This window comes from Argopecten irradians, chromosome 4, assembly GCF_041381155.1.
Source record: "Argopecten irradians isolate NY chromosome 4, Ai_NY, whole genome shotgun sequence".
NCBI classification, from domain to species: domain Eukaryota; kingdom Metazoa; phylum Mollusca; class Bivalvia; order Pectinida; family Pectinidae; genus Argopecten; species Argopecten irradians.
In genome coordinates, this window is record NC_091137.1 from 45,811,295 (window position 1) to 45,834,241 (window position 22,947).

The following is a 22,947-nucleotide window of genomic DNA, read 5'->3' on the forward strand; positions in this document are numbered from 1 at the left end:
ATGATATTAGGGACAATATTTACCCCTAAATTACAACTATAAACCTGGATCCCTAGTGACTTATATATGATAAGTCAAACAATCTTGGAGTCAAGATTGTATGTTTGTCTATTATCATAAGTACTGTGTGATGTTTGTCGTGTAAACGTCTCAAGATCGAGGGTTGAATACGAGGGAGGGGTTTGGTGCCATTTATACCGGCCCGGGACAATGGAGAGGGGTGGGACAGATAAGGGGAGATAATTTACGTGTACATAAAATTGATACCTGAAGTGTATAATTTGAACTGGTGATATATGGTGGAGTGGTATTAAAAGACTTTAAAAGTTAAAGGAGGAAATGCTAGTGTTTAAGTATCGTAGCGAACTCAAATTGAGACAAGTTATACCAAGTGTGCGTTAATAATAGAATCCAACAACGTTTTATGTTAAAATCAATTGTAAAGTTTCAGATTTGGAAGATTTAATAGATGACAAGGAATTTAGATTGTTATACAACATAATCTATATTACGTACACTACATCATATCATATGCTATAGTTGAAGTTTTATTTCAGCTTGAAAAAGAAGTTATTTTACGCAATTCTTTGCCTTTTTAAGAAAAATTAGATCTGTTTAGCTAAATCATTGGAGGGCACAGCGTATTTTGTTGTCTATGAATATGCACTGATGTTAGCTAGATGTTGTCGTCTTTTGTCCTAACCTTTGCTTTGTGACTGCCATTAAGGTACAATATAAAAAATATATGGTCTTAAGTAACCCCTCCTCTCTACAAATTGATTCCTAAAACATTACATTTTTAGAAATATCAATTACGATGTTGGTCAATAAATCAATAAATCTCTTTTGATTTGTAGGTAACTTTCTGATGAAACAAATTTGAACAGCATTTATGCATTTTTTGCTAGTACATTCACCATTTGATAAACTTTATCGGGATACAGTTTGGATTTGAATATTTTCTCCAGAGTTTGATAAGAGGACTGGTACAATAATGTAATCGTAGGATTATTGCTCTAAGCCTTAAACTTATTGCATTGTTTAATGCTCTAAGATAAGGAAAGGTTCTCGCGTACGTACATCTGAATTTTCATTGGAACATGTACAAAATGCTTTCTTGGTTTTCAGATTGAAGAGATGTCATATGGACAAGAATAACAATCATGTAAAAACTTAAATGCCATCTTCTTGAAATTACTGACAGACATATGTGATGTACAGTGCTTTAGATATTGTTGAATAGTGTTATGATAGCATATCAGGCGGAAATAAAGCGAGAGTTTATCAAAACAGTACATATCAAGGTTACTAGTTCTTCCAGAGATCATGTTCACACGCTGGAGGGAGATACAAGGAAGGGTGGACCATGGAACTGATCTGTATCAACACAGTTGTGTAATGTCGACTGTTAGCAGATGGTTTTACCTGGACGCTAATCTATTCACCTGTTGGACACCTAATCTTGTCTAAACACGATTGTTTAGTGGATCAACATGCCGCTAACCCTGTGTAACAATAATTTGTTGATTCTACAAGTTTACCATAATACACACTTTATTGGGTTTCAGCATTGCTAATGCTTTTGAGCAGACGGTCCTGCTTGAGATCTATAGGGACCCTCAGAACTGTACTAGATGACACAGGAATGTGATAACGATAATCCAGATAAAAAAAATACATCTTCTCTCTCACAAACAATTTCATTTTCTAAGATCTTTTAAATCTATTACCAATGCTGAGTGCAAAAGTACCAGTATTTATAGTTTTGAAATTTTGGGGAAACATTTTGATTTAATTAAACTTGTATGGAGAAACAAGTATTACGACCTTGAAAAAAAGTTGTGATTGAAAGTTATCTCATTCAATTCATTCCTGAAAATTAATAATAAACTGATCCATTCTTTGAATCAGAAGAATTCAGGGGTGAATGAGTGAAAAAGTATTTCTGGAGACAAAATAAGGAAAAATGCATTTGACTCTTCATTATTGGAGGTAAAATAAAAAATACTGAGGGTATATCGTAATCAAAATGTTATATTGAACGAAATTTACCATAAGCATTCAAACTGAAGCTAAATTTGGCTTCGTAGCTGTCACCAACATTTGTTTCTCTTTATTGTTAGTAAAGGATCGAACAGAATTGACGAACAGAGCTTTCCAGCATCAATATATAGGATAGATCTGTACTCTGGCTGCAGCATGCTCAAAGTGGAAGATTCTATATAAAAAAAACAAACATTCTAATGCTATATAATAAAGTGGCAAATGTAGGAGCATTAGAAGTTTTATTGAGAGCTTACATCACATTACTAGACTCAAACCATGTAGGCTATAAACGTACCAAGTATTCACAGCTGCTCAATGATTTGGATGAAACAATCGCGAGTTTGATGAATGAATTTTTCATGACAAAGTACGCTATCTTAAGAGAGCCCGTAGTATAGATGGCCTGTTTAATTACGATCGTCTTCCTCTTTGTACAGTGTCATGACTTCAGACATAAAAACTTCAGCATCTCGCCTTGAGCAAATTCCAAGATTGTACAAAATAATAAGCTTATATAAGTAATCAAGACATATGCTTTTTTTGCATCGTTTATCTGTGTTCCTCATGATCAGTGCTCTAGAAATCGTCTTCACAGGAGTTTAAATCCGATTTATTTTACTTTAGTGATCAACTTGTGTCTTTTGAAACTAAATATCCTGTATGATTTCAAAGAAAAATTTGTTCTGGTGGTTTGTTTTATAAAATATTATAGAATCTATAGGTATTTCTTTGCACAAAACTTAAAAAAAAAAAATCATCTTCATTAACAAAATAATGGATGAAGGAAAAGAAATGGAACAATGGTAAATTTTTTATTATGAAGATACCAAAGGAAAGGTTAATGTGTTAATTTAGTTAACATTGGTTTGTTTAATTAAAGCACAAATTTAGTAATGATTTCACACTAAAGTGTTTTTAGAATGAAAATAACACCATTTTCCGTTGCTTGAAAGGTCTACCAGTGTTTTCTCTGCTGTAGGAATTTTTTGTACCATTTTCACAGCAGTTTGCAGGTTGTTTGGAAGTTGTCCAATGACTTCATTATTTTACAAGCTGACAATAGTATTTAATGTTCGTTTCTTGGCCAAATGGATTGCTGAAAGAAAGACATTTCTATCAAAATATGCATGCAAAAACAATAAAATACATGAAGTATTGAATTAGTCTATCCACAATTAAAACGCAATTACATGAAACCAATGTATATACGTAAGGGAGGAAGATTCTTATAGACAGCAGATAGACAACAAAATTTCGGTGAAACTTTTAATTTGCATTTTCAAGGTCATTGTTGCATCCAGTCTGCGGTAATTGTTTTAATTGGAAGACGACTCAGAAGTATTTGTTTTGCTTCCAGGCTTTATGAGAACGATAATTACAGCAAAATGATTGAGGACATCAATTTATTTCTCGACAAATTGGCCAGTATTGTTTTTCGGCTCTGCAGATATTGTTTTCTAATGCAATTTAGTTGCAGACTCGCCTCAAAGTCACTGTGAGCTGTATGACGTTGTTTTTAAAGCAATTCAAGATATGTAGAAGATGTTCTGTCCAAAAAAACATGTTTTTGGCAGAACTGTGTGAAATACAATTTGAATCTTAGTCCTGTTCATCTGTTAGCAGCCGTAGTGTCAGACTCACAGATGACTCTGTGATTATGGTACCACGGCATGCTTCCAAAGAACAAATTAGAAAATCGCACAACTTAAACAAATTAGAACATCACACAACCAAAACACATGACTGATTAGGGCCTCAACGCAGGAAAGAAAAAATCTAAAAAAAAGTCATCTTGGACAAATTAACTTTGTTTCTACCCAAGAAAATTTTTTTCCTGCTTGTTGATAAATCTTTGTAAAAGTTTAATTGATTTTCCAGTCCATTATCCAGGTCTGTGCAGAAGTGACATCTAATGCTGGGAATATTTGAAGGAATTCAATTTCCGAGCAGATTAAAGTAATAGGGAATGGAAAGGTATAGTTATTCAACACCAAACATCATTATATTGCTGGCCATATATATATACATTACGAACATGTTCACAAAGCTAAAACAAGAAATCTCTGGAGATTAGCAATGATACATTGAAATCTGTATCTGTTACATTCATTTTTGTGCTACATTATAATTATCATTTTGTATATTGACACCAAAGATGAAGGCTAAGGTTAATGTCTCAATCTGTTTATAAATACAGGATGCAGGACTTCAACTATTAACTTATTGACCCCTGAAAATCCATAATGGACTCTTCTAGTCTTTGAATTACAAGAGTTCAAATGTGTCTTCAGGGAGGAATTATAATGAAGGTATACAAATTGCTTTCAAATATCTTTGTTTAAAGGAACAATTAAATGCACACAGAAACATGATTTATAAAATATATAAAGACAATACTGATGATATTGGTTATGATTGTTAAAGAAAGATGGATGGAAAGAATTTGATAAAGAGATAATTTGAAAGTCTTGAAGGAAATATATGATGTTGTGCATCAGAAAAATAAAAAAAATGCAAATCTGACCTGAGAGCACATATATTGAGATAATGATTGATGGGTTACCATGGCATCTATTGGAATTGATCACAGAATGATGCTGGGGATATACACATAAAATAATAAACGACAATTCAAACAAATAGATACTCGCAAAGTACCTGAGAAAACAAGATGTAAACATGGCATCATTGAGATACAAGAGAAAAAAAACCCAGAGAATGTAGGAGAGGGCATGAACAGATGGGTCAGGTGTGGGTAACATAGGTTGAAGCACATGTTCCGCGGTGACTGACGAAACATTCCTTTACAAACTCGTTCTGGCAACAGTGTTAGCCGAGGAGCAACAACGACAGGCTCAAATGTCGTGGTAGATTAGCATTTAAAAGTGCACATGTTTGGGAAATCCGCTCCTGGTCCTGAGTGATGGAGGATGGCGCTATACAGCTACACGGGAGCTTCCTAGAGATCCCAATTAGCACATGCAAGCTGGTGTAGCGTGTAATCGGAAATAAGCCCGTTTTCTTTATTGATTATAGAGAAATTTTCCCCATCATTTTGTATTTTCTTAACCTGATGGTTAATTTTCTAATCTGATTTACATCCTTCCTGAGACAGCTCATCGTAGACATAATATGATAAAGTACACGGTGGTGAAGATTCAATATTTAAGTTAAGACAGAGGTATATATATACTTTTCCAAATGTGAAATGTTCTTAAATAAACAGCATGTGAGAAGTATTTCCTTTGCATGGAAGCAAATTAAATCTTTTCTTTTCGACTGAACAGGATATTCGTGGATGTAGCTCATGTGTTAATTGACAGTCTTACTAACACTTTCCCCTATATTTTACCCAGCCCTAGTGGGTATTAGTGCTAATTCCTGTACAAGCTGAGTCACTCATAGTGTGTTAATTTATTCAGTAGAAATTTTCCCTTACAAGGAGGTGTTGTAATGTTGGATATTTTAAGAATGTACATGTATTCTTACATTTGGATGCATTTCATTAAAAAAAAGAAATTTTTGTTAAAAGGTATAAACAAAGATAATAAACTAAATTGAAAATTTTTTATCAAATGTTATTTAAAGATAAATTATTCTTATACATATATATGGAAATTTTTGTTGACATATTTAATTAATTGCGATTTTTGTCAAAAACAAGTATGGACATCTTCCATTCATTAATCAAAGTATAGAACTATTTCATTCAGTAGACCAAAAAACATGAATTATTACATTCAGTAGTCAAAAAGCATATAATTATTCTATTCAGTAGTCAAAAAGCATTTAATTATTCTATTCAGTAGTCAAAAAGTATAGAATTATTCTATTCAGTAGTCAAAAAAGCATATAATTATTCCATTCAGTAGTCAGAAAGCATAGAATTATTCCATTCAGTAGTGAAAAGCATATATATGTATATCTATAGAATTATAATTATATCATTCAGTGGGCAAAAGACATAGAAATATTCTTTTTGTCTGATTTGCATCCCAACTCTGATTTCAGCTCTATAACTCTGGAGTATAATAATGGTTTTATTTACATAATATCATTTTCTGTAACTGAACTGTTACAATGAATAAAATACAAAGACTCTTAATTAACTCTAGTGTAGAAATTGTGTGAACTTGGCAACTTTCTACAGATTATACACAACATTTGAAACGTTAAAGACTCTCTTGTGGCAATATTATGAAGTTTTCTGGACGAGTGGCATTGGGCTTGTTTTACACGACTTCAGCCAAGTGTTGAATTAGATTCACAACATCAACAATAACATTTTGTTCACACCCTAATGGATTGACAATGAAATTTGATAAACATTCCGTTTTAGTGATATGGAGTTTCTGAAATTATCGATTGGTGGTATCGTCATGTGTTTGTCACATGGTTGTTTGTGATTTTGTTTTACCAGTGACGTGAAAAATAAAAAAATTCAGACTATGGTGTTATTGCCCTTGGCATCTGGTCTTCAAGGGGGTGATATTGTGTACACTCTTGCTCTGTGTAGCTTAACATTAATCAAAATTTCATTAAAAATCATTGTCAAAATTTTCATTGTAGGGATATTTGAGTGTAGCATTAAGATGACAAAATCATAGCATAGTTATACTGTTAAAGTGAACAGTCGGGCAAGGATGGCTTTTCTTTATTTCAATGGTCAGAACTGGGAAACGTAAGCAGAACTTGACCGTCGTATTAATATGTGAGAACTTTTGGAAGGCCAATGAATGCATTTAGACTGGTTTCCTTTGCCCGACTATTCACTTTAATATATGCATACTTGAAATTTTACTTAACATGAAATTTTTGTTGTACACAAACTTTCAATGTTTTCATGGTTACTATGGAATCATTCATACAAAAACATAACAAATTTTATTTGAAATAATTTGAAAACCCCAATCAAAATAGGAAAAAATTAAAAGTACATGTACCATCAGATGTTTCATATTCACAGTGTGTGTTCTAAAGCAATAGAACAGTGATAACAATGTTACCATTAAAAATGTGAGACTATGGTATTAATTTTCAAACAGGAATGAACGATTGTGCTGATTGATATTCATCAAACTTGGAATAAAGTCAATGATGTACTGTCACATTCAACCCCAGGTGTAGGATTCAGATGATGTCAAACTGAAACGGATGCTGAACGACAGACTTTAAAGTGTTGCATTATAATGCGAATAAAGATTATGACAATAAATGTAAGGGAGATAACTAGTTTTATATTTTGTAATTGTTGTATATTTCAGGTCGGTGTAGTCCTGGTTTTGTGTAGGATCAAGTGAATCGTGTTGTGGAAACCACAGGTAAGATTTCTATTTCTTTGTTCAAATTCCATATGGGGGTAGTCAAGGTGCCAGCTGTAGGTTGATGATTTTTCTCCAGGCATTTTGGCTTGCCACCACCTCCACCTCCTGAACCTGGCATGTCCTTTAATTGTGACTCTGACTGTTAATAAACCAATATAAAAACAAAATAAATATTTCATGGTCAGTATTTCCTGCTGAAAAAAAAATGGACTGAATCTAGTCCAGCACAAACTGGGTGATCTTGGAGAATCTAAAGGTGTTTCTCATAGACACATGGCGACCAGCTGTGGAGAAGATAAAAAGAAATAGTTGTACAAATATATGTACTTCTAATGAGCAGCGTCTTCACAAGGGATCATTAAGGATGTATGACCTTTCTGCACTGTGAGAAGTTCCATTGATAATACTGGCCAGTAATTAACCTCTCTACATAAAAAAAGGAGTTGGATGTATAATTGTACTGCTTACTCCCAGGATAGCATTAAATAATGGAACCAGTTGGAAACGGAAAAGTTTCTGGACTTTTACCGAAAAACCAGAGGTGGTCATTGTTCTCTTACCGAAAAATCAAAGGTGGTCATTGATTTTTGTGTGTGATATATTCTAAGATAGAAAAGATTAAGATATTAAAAAAAAAAATTCTAAATAATTACTATTGTCTTAATTGCATCTAAAAGTTCTTGTAAGGCATTCACCCCTGAAAATCTATAATGAACTGTTCCATTGTGTGAATCAGAAGAGTTCATATATGACTTTAGGGGTGAACAATTTTAAATATCAATACAATACTGTGTTATTGTTATCATTGCTAAAATGGTCATTTCTAGGTATAAGTTCTTACTTTAGATGTATTTAATGATATTTAATGACAGATTTCTGGTACAGGATAATATATCCTCTACACCAGACTCAAATTCTGTACATACTTTATGAATACAGTTATTGATTGGCCTTGAAACCATAAAAAGATTGATATTTTTCCAATGTCTATCCAGTTCATTTTTAAAACAATTTAAGTTCTTAGCACAAACAATGTATGCTATACATATGAGAAGCCTTTCAGGAAGATGATCTGATGATGCTATATTGATCATGACTTATGTCCCCTAGATTGCTTCCTGTCTGCTTAACCTTTAAGTATATGTGATGGCTAATAAAAGAAAAAACACTCATCTTCTAAGTATGTCGAATAAAAACTAATTATGTACAAGCTCCATTAATTACAATGAGAAAATAAATAGATGAGGATTCTTTGTAATTTCTATGAAAGGTATGTCAAAATTAGTTTTGTTAACAATCACAAGGCTTAATTAAATTGATTTGCTTAATTTACCTGGATTTTATTTCGCTGACTGAATACATTATTACCGATAGATGCATTTTAATCAATGTGGAATTCACTTGAAGCCTTTGAGTATAGCTATCATTTGTATAGCATTGTAATTGTGTTTGCTTTGTCTTATATTCAGGTAGAAATTGAAAATCAAAACTGTATGTTGATTTAGCCTGAACTAATTACTGTACCATCACGGGTGAGCGGTTCGTATCATCATAGCTACGGTCGGGCTATTGTCAGCCTGCCGTCAATACACCTTGTGTGATTGTCGGTAAATATTGGTCACTTTTGTCTGGTGATGGCGCTGCATTGTCCTATCAATTAAAACGCGCACCAGTAGATGCAGGCTGTAGTAATCGCCGTCATATTATTGAAAACCACTTTATCTCAATTTTACATCGGCTGTGGATTTACTGTTATGGCATTTACAGAGTCAAAAGTCCTCGAAACGCTTCTATGTACAGTTTACTCTTGTGTTGTATTTGCCAACTCGTGATATGTCAATATTTGAGGAAGGAGATATTGTGGCTGGAGGGTCCTCGGTCAACATTTTCCTATGGATTTCCATCCGGAAGGGAGATAATATTCCGATGCTGATTGCAGTGTCATCTGTATTTTCGTCTCTACCTTTGCTGTAGAGAGACCGCCGACATTACAATTAATCTGTAGTTTATACTACAGTTTTAATCTGGAATAAAACTTGCTATCTTGCTTCTACAGATTTGAAGGGTTTACACACTAGCCATTACTTCTTGATAAACTACAGCGTTAGTCGATTGAATATCAATTTAAGAGCAATCAAATTGCCTGTACAAACCAATCAGGGGCTAAATCGGATATAATTCTTACCAGTTGTTTTCTGATAAATTACAGCTGTTCAGAACTGATACAGGTTACACTGTATATATAGGGGTGGGTGGGGATCATTAAACTGAAATGTTATTCACATGATAACAGTTATAATACCGTGGAATCTGTCACAGCCAGGGCGTTTTCTCTCCGAGATGTGTAGCTGTTTTTCAGTTTTCTTATTGCAGACTACAAATCTTCCTTATCTGAACATCGCCATGAACATCTTCTCACTGTTGTAAAATTGCTTTGTGTCTTTAATTGTCTTATTGCTACACATGCAAGCATTGTATAAAAAACACTCCAAAAGATACAATTTTATCAGCTGCATATGAAATCTGCTGAAGGATGTACAGATGATTTGATGGAATAACCTTGGATTATATCAGGAGACAAAATAACGTTTGTTACTAAAATGTCAGAAAAAAAATATAATCTTTCTAATTCTTTTTATGATGTATGTTGCTCTGCTTTAAAAAGATAGATACCAGGATATACAAGCATAATCCTTGCTCAAAATCAAAAACACTGTTTTCAAAATTGATAAAGCATAGGAGAAAATGCTAGATTAATGTGAAGGCTGTATTAAAAGTTCTGATTAAGAGAACCAGGAGCTCCATTAAAGAGTCTTTTAACTTTATTGGTGACCTAAGGTGTTGTAAAGTTTGACTATTACAGAGTTATTTTCCTCGTAGGTAGGTATTGATTGTGCAGAAGTCATGTGTTTGCAAGCGTAACGTCATACTTTTCAGAGCAAACGACATGAATTGCGCCCACAAAATATTGACATCACAATGGATACCTACCTGAAAGGGAGATGGGAGATAACTCTGTAATATGCAAAGACAGAATAGGAATACAATAAAAGTACCAGTTTTAAAAATTTTGGCAAAAATGAATATTAAAAAGAAAAAAGAACTAAAAAGGTCTTTGAGATATTAATGTTCATGTGTGTGGATGGAATAAACATTGACAGCATTCTAAAATTTATCCCCCATTCTCCATTTCATGAAGAGGGTTGTGACAAAAATGAGAATTTGAAGAGAGAAAAAAATCATAGAATAGGCAGTGAAAATGTTTCAGATTTAATTCACTTCCAGTGTAAAAATTTCGCTCTGGCCTCGAGCAAAGCTCGTAAGAATTAATCAACAGATTCAATTGCTTACACCGAATGACACTAGAATGCATATGCAGCTTCTGTTACAGTGCTTTGAGGTTCAGTTCAAAGAGTCCATTTTCTGGTGAAATAAGAATCGTGACACCAGAAAGTTTGTTTGTTTCGTTGGTCTGCTTTGATTTGTCCAAGCTCCTAAATCCATAAGCTGTTTGGAACCAGACTCTGAGAGAAAGTGAGAGTTCTTGTCGCTCTCCAAATGTCATGAACATTGTGTGTGTAAAAACAAATGCTATAAAGTTGTTTACATTAACAGATGCATTCTTAATCTCATTCACGGAGAGACGAGATGAGCAGACAAGGTTGAACAGATTAAATTGATTGTAATGGACAGGGAATTGATTTCTCCAGAAACATGATGTAAATTTGTTAAAAAATTGTACTTCCTTGATCTTAGGTGTCGGTGATTTTCAAACAAAATGCATGTCCTTGACTTCTGTAATATCATAGTGTTTTTGAAGTTTTACTCAGGAACAAAGACAATTGTTCCCAATATAAATCCTTATCTCCTCTGATTTTTTGGATTCGATGAGTTGTGAATCATGTTCCTGTATTTCTTGGTAGATGTTTCTCTAGCATTTATGTGTAGGGTATAACAGAACAGATGAACGCCTTTTTCACAAAGGTCACTTTCGTAACGGTGACAGTGACGAAGCAGAATGTGCAATAAATCCTGTAGATTTCGTGAAATGAATAACATTGGCAATTGTGTCACGCAGAAACATACACCGAGGCGTCTGATTGGTAGGGACTGGCGTAATCAAACCCTACTTTCACGCCCTGAAGAGTTCCAGGGAGACTTGTTTAATGGAAATTTTCGCCTTCGATTCACAGGATATTACTTAACGCTCTGTTGAGCTAGGTTACGGAAAATTGAAATGAAAACGTTTGAAATGATTTTGTGATAATGTAACCATATTCTATAGCATGGAGCAGATTTAACTGCTTTATGGAACGGAGGTCTGGTGCTGTTTTCAATCCAGGGGAGATTCATTAAAGCTGTCGTGTCTGATTTGGAAACCTGACAGGCATTTCAACATTATAGCATTGTAGATTAAAATGTTTCTTTCACATCTAAATCTGTTCTTAAATTCATCCACCCCTGAAGACATGTTTGGACTCTTCTACTTCAAGACTTTGGATATTCCATTATAACTTTTCAGGGGAGAAGGGGTTAGCCTAACATTACATTAATGGCTTTATTCTCTTTCGAAAGAGCCAGTTCAATAAAAGACAAATTAAAATTTTCTTTATGACATTGACCTCAAGGTCAGATGTTGCATATTTATACATCACATCACATCACATCACTCAATTTATTTACAAGGTCAAAAGTTGCATAATAAAAATATATGATCTATTTATAAAGTTAAAGATTTGTTATTCAGTACTCAATTTGTTTACAAGGTCTAATGCATTTTGGAGACCAAATGTTACTTGCCAAATTTGTTCAAAGTCCAATATAGTCAAACTCAATATAGAAAGTCAACTTAATATTCACACAAGGTCACATATGGAGGTCAAAGGTCATACACTTTCCAATGTTGGTTACCAGTTCAATTTTCAAGGTTAAAGGTCACAGGTTGCACTAAGATATGTTTAGTAAAATCACTGAAAAAGATCTGTCGGAAACTTAAAACAATTGGCTAGACTATTTTCAATTGAGAATTTTGCGTAAAACTCAATGGATATCAGGAATATATAATTGTGAAACACGTTTGTATATTACTTCATTTTTTTGCTACGAGCAGTGATATTTTGAGTGGCTACAGTAGAGTATTAGGTTCCCCCTTGTATCTGGTGCCTGGTCGGCCTATCTTTATTGTATAATTTGTCTGATAACAAGTTCCCAGGGGGTGAAGGTCTAAAAAGATTACTCTGTCCCAGAAGACAGATGGAGACCCCAACTGGTTATAGTAACAGAGAAGATGGCAGCTCAGTAATATTCAAAACAGGTTGGATTCTTTCAAAATAAAATTGATTAAAAAAAAACTTACTGTGAGTGACATTTTCCACAATACAGTAGGGATAATTCTGATCTTTAAAACAACTTTCAACACTTTCTATTCTCTTTTCCAAATGTTTGAAATGTAAATTGTGGGGATTCCCAGAATATAAGCTCTGCATCCTTATAAGAATTTCAAGATTCTTTTCTCAGCCTTGAGTGTGTGGGCAGACTGAAAAGTTGTAGGGCTCAAATGCTTGATCCTCAGTTGAACAGGTGGTGTACTTAAATGTTGTTGAAGCAAATACCTCTTTGGCTTTGTGTTAAATTTGGTGCCACGGTCTGGATGCACACAGCCAGGATACACATGGATCTTCAGACTGAATAAGGACTTTCAGTGTTATCTTGTTTATGTTTTGTATTGAATTCACAAAATTTGAAAGAAAGAAATAAGAATATGCTGACAGAATAAGTACAAAATAAATAGGACCGTGGCGATTCAAGTTAAAACTGTTTATTTTGGATTTGAATGAAAACCGAAAGAGTTCTGAGAAAACCGAAAACTTCTGAGAACACGGGATCATGCCACACAGCATTGCAATGAGTTTCTCTGGCGGCTGTGTGTGTTTTTAATGATGCTAGCAATTCCTACAAGTTTTATGGCTGTTTATCAGTCTAAAACATATACATGGAGTTCCTGGTTTATCATGGCCTATCAGGCGGGTCAGATTCCGACACCAACTGCAGTGACCTGTGCCAGCGCTAATTTGAGAGAATCTGATAGGAAATCTGTCTATACCCATCTACATAAGTACTGGTTTGATAGATCTACTGACTCAAGATGGACGGCTTTTAGTCTCAGTTGGCTCACTAGCTCAAAGATTGATTTGTAATAAAAAACGATGTTTAATTTTCATATTTTATGAACAAACTTGATTAGGATTTGGTATCTGCTTACATACTGTTTTTACAAATTTCATTTTTCGGTCATATTTTTATAGACTAGCTTCCAGCATAGAGTAGGTGAAAATTCTAATGAAATGAATTTGTAGATAGTTAATTTTCAAAGCAAATGTTCATTTCAGATTTTGAAATCAGATCTAAAATCAAAATATATTTGTAATTTGTTAACATTTAAAGGATAATGTTCAATTGAATTTTCAAAAAGTGGATATAAAATTGTATAAAAATGCTTGATTACTTTCTGCCAGATTGTTTGATGCTTGTTTTGAGAGCTATAAAACCTTGTGTAGAAGTTTTCCTATGTTTAGACACTGCTATGATGAAATAGAATAGGACCTACATTAATCCTGCAGGATGTTTAATGATTACCAGATGCTGACACACATTGGCTTCACTATATAGTCTGTGTAATTTATGATTTTCTGCCAAGGACTCTAGGTTTGATTCTATGCCCACCTTTAACCAGTTGTGTGATTTGAAGCTTATTTTTTCAACCTATAGAATTTTGGACGTGTTTAGTGGATAAAATGAGAAATGTGGTTCTTATAGAAGTTATTTTACTGTCTGGCTTGATTAATTAAAGAAATTTGAGAAGAATCTGAAAATTGGGCATAAAAAAAAAAAAAAATCAAAAAAAAATCTCAAAAACAACAACAAAAAGAAAATCATTAGAAAAAGAAAAACGTGTATTCAAGAGGAGAATTTCCACAACATTTTTGATAAAAGTGCTTAAAAACAAAAACAAAAAAAGTCTCTCAGGAGGCTCAATAGGACTAAATATGGAGTAATTTTTCACAAAGTCAGTTTATTCAATTTGCAAAAGAAATCAAATAGAGGAAACCTACACAGATTTTATTGTTTCAATCTGAATTTAAATCCAGGTGAGTGAAATTGTGGCCTCAAAGAGTTCAAGGTAAAGGGTGCTTATAAGGTTGAATATGGTATGTCTGACAAGGGGGGATAATTATTTGGATTTAGAAATGATTTGCCAGTTTTAGTATCTGGTAGCTTGAGTCGCATGACAATTGCTACCCGATGCCAGTCCTGGTTTTCCACCATGCTGTCTTGGCAGTTGAAGTTCTTCCCTAGGTACTTTCACATGTTAGAGTTGAACCATGACCATCTGTTGACAGGAAGTGGAACTCTTCTAACAATGGAGGAGGATAAGGGTTTCAAGGTCAATGTTGGTAGAGGTTTTGAAGTGTTGTTGAAAATGGTATTTCAGTGGTGTTTCATGCCAGTTTGAATTGCTGAGGTAAATGTTCTTTACTTTGTTGTCAGTAATGCTGTTTTAATTTCATTTACCCTGGTGATTAATTAACATTAAAAGAAATATTTATTATTTATTGATAAAAAGGAATTGAGTCATTTGTCTCCATCTTAATGGTGATATTTTTAGATTTAACTTATCTTAATTTCTGCATTTTAAATGAAGATGACATTTGAGCTTTTAGATATAAATAATTTAAATCTGACTTCATGATTATGGTGCTAATTGGCTAGATATTCTTCAACTTGCATTGGGAAAAAAATTATGAAGGGAGATAACTCTGACAAAAATGTTGGCTCAAGAAATCTGAAAAGTCAGGATACATTTGATTGGCTAAGTGGTACAAATGACATTTACCATGAAATTACCATGGTATTTCTTTCAGACTTATATCTAGTATCAGGCCTTTGTTATATGTGTATTCTGAAACATTTCTGTAGTTACAAATAGCCAAATTCCTTATTCAGATGCTGAATAGAGTTGATGGATTCTACAAGCCAATCCTGTACCACTAATGAATTAATAATGTTTCAAGATCAGAATCTTGAATCAGCCTCTTTTCTGTCCAGACGATAATCACATGGCCACCCCCTCCTTCCCCAGACCCCTCCCCAGGCATTGTCACTACAACACATTTGTCTCCTTATTTGATAAACAACGCATTCAGGTCTCCCTCTGGCGCGGACGAGTTTCGATATAGATACATCACTATTCCGTAGTCAAACGTCTAGCCCCCAAATGGGTTTTACTAGGCGTTAGATTGAAATACTTCTTGGCCAGCCAAATACGATTAGGACGTAACAGATTTTTAAAGATTTTTCCGCAGATATTTAGATTGAATTCTTGGAAAAAGTTAATTCGATATTGATGTGTTAACGTTTATACAGATTTTACCATGTCAGATAGTTCCATTTGTCCTACAAATCAGAGCTGCGTTTTACTCCATTACCATACGAAAAGCATTTTAAAGACCTAGAGCAGTGTTAAATTGAGAAAAATCGTAAGGGATTGAGGCAAACTTTATTCATGAAATCTTTCCAGACACCTATTCTTGGCCAGGTACATTAATTTCACTTGACGTTTCCAAGGTTATTGAGAAATTCTGATTGAAAATACATACCATGTTGGTGCTATATATTGTTTATAACCCTGCTATTCTGAAATAATATTGAATATTAGACTTTGTTGATTTCATGAAAATTTCATCACAACAAACTATTTTCCATTAAGTTTTAGAACGTAAGGGTTGTTTCCGAGTTTAATAAATGTGCTGGGAACTAACATGGTTCTAGCCTACTTCTTATTGCAAAGTTTTCCCTTTCAAGGATTTTCCGACATTCTCCGACATAAAACAATTATTGAGTGCAGCTAAAATGAAGTGATGGGGGTCCCTGGGACACGATGTAAAATATATTTAAAATAAAAAAAAAAATGAAAAAAAGAAGGTCATTAACTTATTTATTCACCCCTCAAGACACATATAGACTCTTCTAAATCAAAGACTGGACCAGTCCATTATGATATTACAGGGATGAATGACTTAAACAGAGCCCTGTTCTGATTGGGGTGGTTTGACAATCTACAAATCGAGTTGCGGTTTCCTTTGAACAATGCAATAACCAAGTATATATCGAGGGGGAACTAAGGTTGTCGTACTAGATGAATCGGTCTAGGGAGTGTGCAGTGTTACATGAAGGACATGTTCATCGGTTTTTATAACAGATGCTTAATAAGATGTTTGGTAGTTTGTCTCACCTTTGACCATAAGGTAATATATATCAATGCATCTTGGGGGCTTAAATCATCCGTCACTCGCCCTAGGGCCTAGTGCGAACAAATGTTTAACTAAACGGTTGAGTGACCATGGTTACTAAATCTTAAAATAAAAGTTAGGGAATGTGTTTTATGTCAATGAAATGGAATAAAATGTATGATATACTGTTATTAAAATGTCAGTGATGTGTGATTTGAGTAGGACTTGTACGATTGGGGAATATGGGACAGTTCCTGATGAAAGTTACTTCCGAAAAGTTAATGATAGCTCAGTAGAAAGACTCAAGACTAAAATTGCTTGTAAGACAATGCAAAGAACAGTACAATTTTGTGATTTAATAAACGAATTAGGCCCTGTCCACCCTCATATTTAAAGTTCAATGTGATACTTCCAAGGATTGGAAGGGTCCATTTTGGAATCGGGGTAGTTGAGGTAGAATTACACGTGTTAAATCGCCTTGTAGGAAATTAGATAAGTCATTTTCATTAAAATTTTATGTTTGGATGAAATTGAAAAGTTGCATGACGAAACTGCTCAGCAGATGCAATGACAAATTATGTAATTGAAAATTTCAACATTGCAGCCTTATTGAATTTATGAAATTAATAAGAAGGACTAAAGAAAGAAAGAATTATGTTCATGAAAGTTCTTTCATCAAACAAAATATGAAATTGGAAACAAAATCCTTGAAAACTATAATTCCAGTTTGAGGGTCGAGATATTTGAAGATCATTAAATTGTAAATTAATTAGAAATAACATTCATGTGATAAAAATCATATCTAATTGTTTTAACTCAGTTTCAAATCTCTGGCCTATTAACAAATTTGGACATGGTTATTGAAGGGGGATATTTCAAGTTAACTGCTGCAGTAATTCTGTTACTGATATTAGTATTAAAAATCAGAGTGCATGGCATCATGTATTTCAGAGTGCACAAGGGTAACTAAAAAATATTTCAAAGTCTGCACTAAATGACAGAAATTTTGTTATGAAGATTTTGTGTGACTCTGCTTTGAGCATTTAATCTTTGTGTTTGCGCAGTATTGATTTTACAAACTCAATAATAGTGCATACTATCTTAATCTTTATTCATAAATGCTGCTATTAAGGAATTTAAATGTTCAGTGATGGATTTCATATTTCTAGAAAAAGGTTAGGTATATTTCTATTGAAACCTGTATTGATAGAGCCGTAGTACGCGGCCTTTAGGGTCCAGTGTCTTAAAAAGAAGCTGAAGGTCTATAAGCCAAGTCTTCTATAAGAAACTAAAAAGGGTCTTTAGGCTTAAGGAATGAGTTGAGCCTATTGTGAGGAGCTTTTAAAAGGGCTTACTGAGCTTAATGTGAGTAGCTTGTAAAAGGGCTTACTGGGCCTAATGTGAGGATCTTGTAAAAGGGCTTACTGAGCTTAATGTGAGTAGCTTGTAAAAGGGCTTACTGGGCCTAATGTGAGGAGCTTGTAAAAGGGCTTACTGAGCTTAATGTGAGGAGCTTGTAAAAGGGCTCACTGGGCTTAATGTGAGGAGCTTGTAAAAGGGCTTAATGATTGTGAGTTAAGCCTTCTGCAATGAGCTGGTAAAAGGGACTTAATGAATGTGTGTTGAGCCTTCTGCAATGAGCTTGTAAATGGGGCTTAATGAATGTGTGTTTAGCCTTCTGCAAGGAGCTTGTAAAATGGCTTAAAGATTGTCATTTGAGCCTTAATTCTGTAAGGAGCTTTTAAAGGGGCTCAATGGATGCGAGTTGAGCCTTTAGGAAGGAGCTTGTATAGGGGCATTATGATTCTTAGTTGAGCCTTTATGTATTTTAAGGGGCTTGTAAAATCACCAATGTAAAAATCTTGTCTTTTGCAGTTCTAAAGCACTAGTGTAATAAGCATAAGATATTGTAAGGGCCTTGTACACGTTGATATGTAGGGACTTTCACTAAGACCTGAAGGAGCCAAATAAATCTAATGTTTATATTAGAGCTAATGTTTGTTTTCTGCTATAATTGCATGGAAGTTTGTTTGTTTTCTGTTTCCACTGGAAAGTTGTGGGAGATGGAAAGTATCGTAGCATACATATTTAACTACAGCCAGATGCCTGTCTGATACAACACTGTCTATTAGATATATGACTGGTCAGATGATATGGAAGATGTCTATGGCCAACTCCCCATTGACCAGTGGCGTGGCTCTGGACCTGACAGACCTGCACACCAGAGCTAGTGAATGGTGCCAGCCTTTATAATCTTTTAATGTGGATGGATAGAGAGAGGATGGCCACAGCATTATTGAGTTAACTGCTATCATTAACATGTGATAATGGAGTGGTCTTTGATTGCAGGCAGCACTGGTCAGTCTGTCACTGGTCAGTTGATGGTCAGTGTGGTCAATGTGATAAGGTATGATATGAAGTGCCTGGATAACTCAGGTGATAATTGGACAGGTGTAATTAGGGAATTTTACATTTTTATCTCACAATTATGTTTTCATTATAAAGAAAATCTTAATAAAATTTTAAAATGCCTGGTTGACTTCAAGATTTCCTCAAAGTACAATCTGAAAACTTTATTCTAAATTCTACACTATGACTCCTGATTGGTGAGAGATACAGTTCTGATTGGTTGATTTATAATTTCAAAAGTACACCTATCTGATTGGTTGATTCTTAGTTCCAAAGGTACACCTATCTGATTGGTTGATTCCGAGTTCAAAAGGTTCACATATCTAATTGGTTGATTCCTAGTTCTAAAGATACACCCTATCTGATTGGTTGATTCCTAGTTTCAAAGGTACACATCTGATTGGTTGATTCTTAGTTCCAAAGGTACACCTATCTGATTGGTTGATTCCAAGTTCCAAAGGTTCACATATCTAATTGGTTGATTCCTAGTTCTAAAGATACACCCTATCTGATTGGTTGATTCCTAGTTTCAAATAAACACCCTATCTGATTGGTTGATTCCTAGTTTCAAAGGTACACATCTGATTGGTTGATTCTTAGTTCCAAAGGTACACCTATCTGATTGGTTGATTCTTAGTTCCAAAGGTACACCTATCTGATTGGTTGATTCCTACTTCCAAAGATACACCTATCTGATTGGTTGATTCCTAGTTCCAAAGATACACCTATCTGATTTTTTGATTCCTAGTTCCAAAGGTACACATATCTGATTGGTTGATTTCTAGTTCCAAAGATACACCTATCTGATTGGTTGATTCCTAGTTCCAAAGGTACACATCTGATTGATTGATTCCTAGTTCCAAAGATACACCTATCTGATTTGTTGATTCTTAGTTCCAAAGGTACACCTATCTGATTGGTTGATTCTTAGTTTTAAAGGTACACCTATCTGATTGGTTGATTCCTACTTCCAAAGGGACACCTATCTGATTGGTTGATTCCTAATTTCAGAGCTTTATTATTGGCAATGCTACACCTGGCTTGATTGGTCAATAACTTGGAGTTCCAAAGGTACACCTGAACTCACCTGTCAGGTGAGATTGGTTTATAGGTGGATGTATATGGACGAGATGATAGTTTTACAATGGCAAATGAGTGGAGCAATTACTTTATTGTCATTACATAGGTCAGGTAGATAGTAAAGGAGGCTAGCTAAATATCTCCGGTATTTACAGCTTTCACTAAATCAGTTGGTCAGTGCAAATTATATTTGGTATAAAAACGTACAGACATTAAAAAATATGTTCAGAAAGCTTGTTTGTTGCCCTTTGTACAGTGAAACATGTAGTGCCTTAGCGACCACCTGTCTAGAGGCCACCTGCTTAATAAAACCACTCTCTTAAGATCCCAAATGGTCAGTTTTGACACAATTTAACCTGTGCATTAAGACGAAGACCACCTGGCTACTGATACCATTTTCTCTTATCCTTTGAGTGGTCGGTATAGACAGGTCACACTGTACATTGTTTGACATCTACATGTTTGTAATGAGTTCCTTTGTTTATTTGGACTTCTGAAGTTGCTCGTAAAGTTTTTCAAAAAATACATTGAAAATTTTTTACCTAGTTGTTGAAATTTATTTATGAGGTTAAGATGGAATATCTTGTCACATTAAATTCATATCCACAGTGTTGATTGCTTATCATCTCCAATAGATTTAGAATGAGTATTTTAGGCGACATGTTATTGTACGAATTCTGCTTGTTGTGTTCTAAGAGCAAGATTACAGCGTATTGAACATTTGAGAGTTGTCTGAGGGGCGGCTGTAGACGTGGTTGACAGGGATTCTGTTCAGCTGTTCAGACTGACATGATCTCTCTTGCGGATGTCTGGTTCTCGTGGCAGCCATGTTGGTTTTGTGCCGCCAGGAAACGTCTACGCCACATATATGCTGGTCTTGTGTCTGGACCAATGGCAGCAGTACCAGCCTTTGTCGATGAGCTTCATATTATTTGTAACATTATTGTTTATGTAAAAGATGCAAAATCTTCCAGCTGGCCAGGTTTTTTCTTAGCAGGCAGTAATTTTCATTTCTTAGGTAGGTGGAGCCACATGTTATTTTAACTGCCAGACTCGTGTGGTTTATATGGCATACGTTACAATTTCATACTTTTTATACCTAAACATAAAAATGTTCAGAAAATCAAAATCTTGTAAGAAGTTGATCTTGGTTTAAAGTTCTTTGAAAATGAAATACTGATTAATGAAGTTGAATTTTGGTTAGAAATGATATCATGCTATTTGAAAGTTGTGAACATTTGATTTTTTTCAGAAATTAGTTATAATTGCTATCATGACAAATCATATTCGTGAATTTTTCCTTTATCACACCAACGTTACATGTATTCATGTCAACAAATTAGAATTTATCTTAAAATACACTTTCTATGTGGAAATATTTTAAGACTTCCTGTTAGATACCATTCTTATGTAAGAAGATCTAGTCATTAAAATTATATGCATAAAGAAATCTGCTGTACAGCTGCGAATTGATCACTTCCTGTCGTATGTAAGCCATGCTTGATTCTTTCATAATATCTCTCGATGTTCAATGCCTAGTCAGCTTTATAAAAAAACATTTCACTAAAATATTATTTTAAGAAAACAAGGATTTCACTCCACTGCTGCTTTGCAAATTACTTTATTTTTTTATGTTTATTAAAAGTTTAATTCCTCATAAATTCATGATATAATATCTATTAGGAAAATGGTTGAAATTTCCTCAAGCTGTGAAGGCTTGAGAAATTGTGTTCTAATCACAGTTTTAGATGAAATCTATAAGCATACTCTAGTACCCGGTACGGCCATTAGTTGTGCGAGAAAAGAAATATATTTCTGGCACTTGAAGATGTTTGAAAAAACATATACATTTGATGCCACTGTGAACCCCAAACTTGAGTGGAAATGGTATCTGTTTCTAAATATTCATAACTTATCACCTCTTCATGTAGTTATCAAACTCCATTTAGTGAAGCAAGATTTTCTTTAATTGATGTGTCTACATAGTGGAGCATGCATCTTTAATATCCCAGAGATATGGTGGAGTAAGCATCCTTAATATTCCAGTAAGATATGAGGCATAATGCTTAGATGGGGAGGAAAATGTCCCACTTCAGATTTATCATCAGATTCTGTCAGTCACCCCTGAAATTTCATACTGGACTCGTCTAGGCTTTGATCTAGAAGAGCTTAAATGTGTCTTCAGGGGTGAATGAGTTTGGTCTGATTTTGTTTTCACTTTTAACAGTGAGGGTGAGGTTTTAGAAGTGAAGAAAAGCCGAGTAGTCGGAGCGAGACCTGTGGTATTATATCAAACTTTTAGTTTTCCTCCCATAAAATGTCATTTTGGGCATGCATGTCGAGTACCCAAACAAATTTGTGAAATGGGGCACACATTCTGGCAAACTCAGCCACCTTGCATTCTTCGTAGCAAGACTGTATTTGAAATATTTAGATAACTTTTGCAATCAGTAAAAAGAATACTTTAAGGATAGCCAGGTGCTTAGCCTAACATTTCCATTACAAGATTATTTCCCCTTTTTCCATTTATTGAAGTCCACTATATTTGGAAGACCGCGATTTCTCTTATCCTTGTATTTCTTGTGGCAAATCTGTAACCCATAGAATTTCCTCATTTTTGAGATGGTATATACAGGCGACCCAGACTTGTTAGGCTCATATATTTATTGATAAATCCAATATTCTGGAGACGGAGAGTTCGTCTAGGAGATAAGTACTCTTTACTAACGAAGTAAAGACACGTTATTAATTTGTACAATAGAATTGTTCCTAATAGGTATGCACAGTTGTCTCCTCTT

At 34.4% G+C, this 22,947-nt stretch overlaps 1 protein-coding gene across 1 annotated transcript in view; it reads left to right on the forward strand.

Annotated features, from left to right (window-relative positions):
- Nucleotides 1-22,947, forward strand: part of LOC138321833 (poly(rC)-binding protein 3-like) — a 223,302-nt gene that overhangs the window by 26,020 nt on the left and 174,335 nt on the right. Inside the window, exon 2 of the mRNA XM_069265822.1 lies at nt 7,311-7,367. The gene's annotated coding sequence lies outside the window, so the exon portion shown is untranslated. The remainder of the gene's footprint in view (nt 1-7,310; nt 7,368-22,947) is intronic.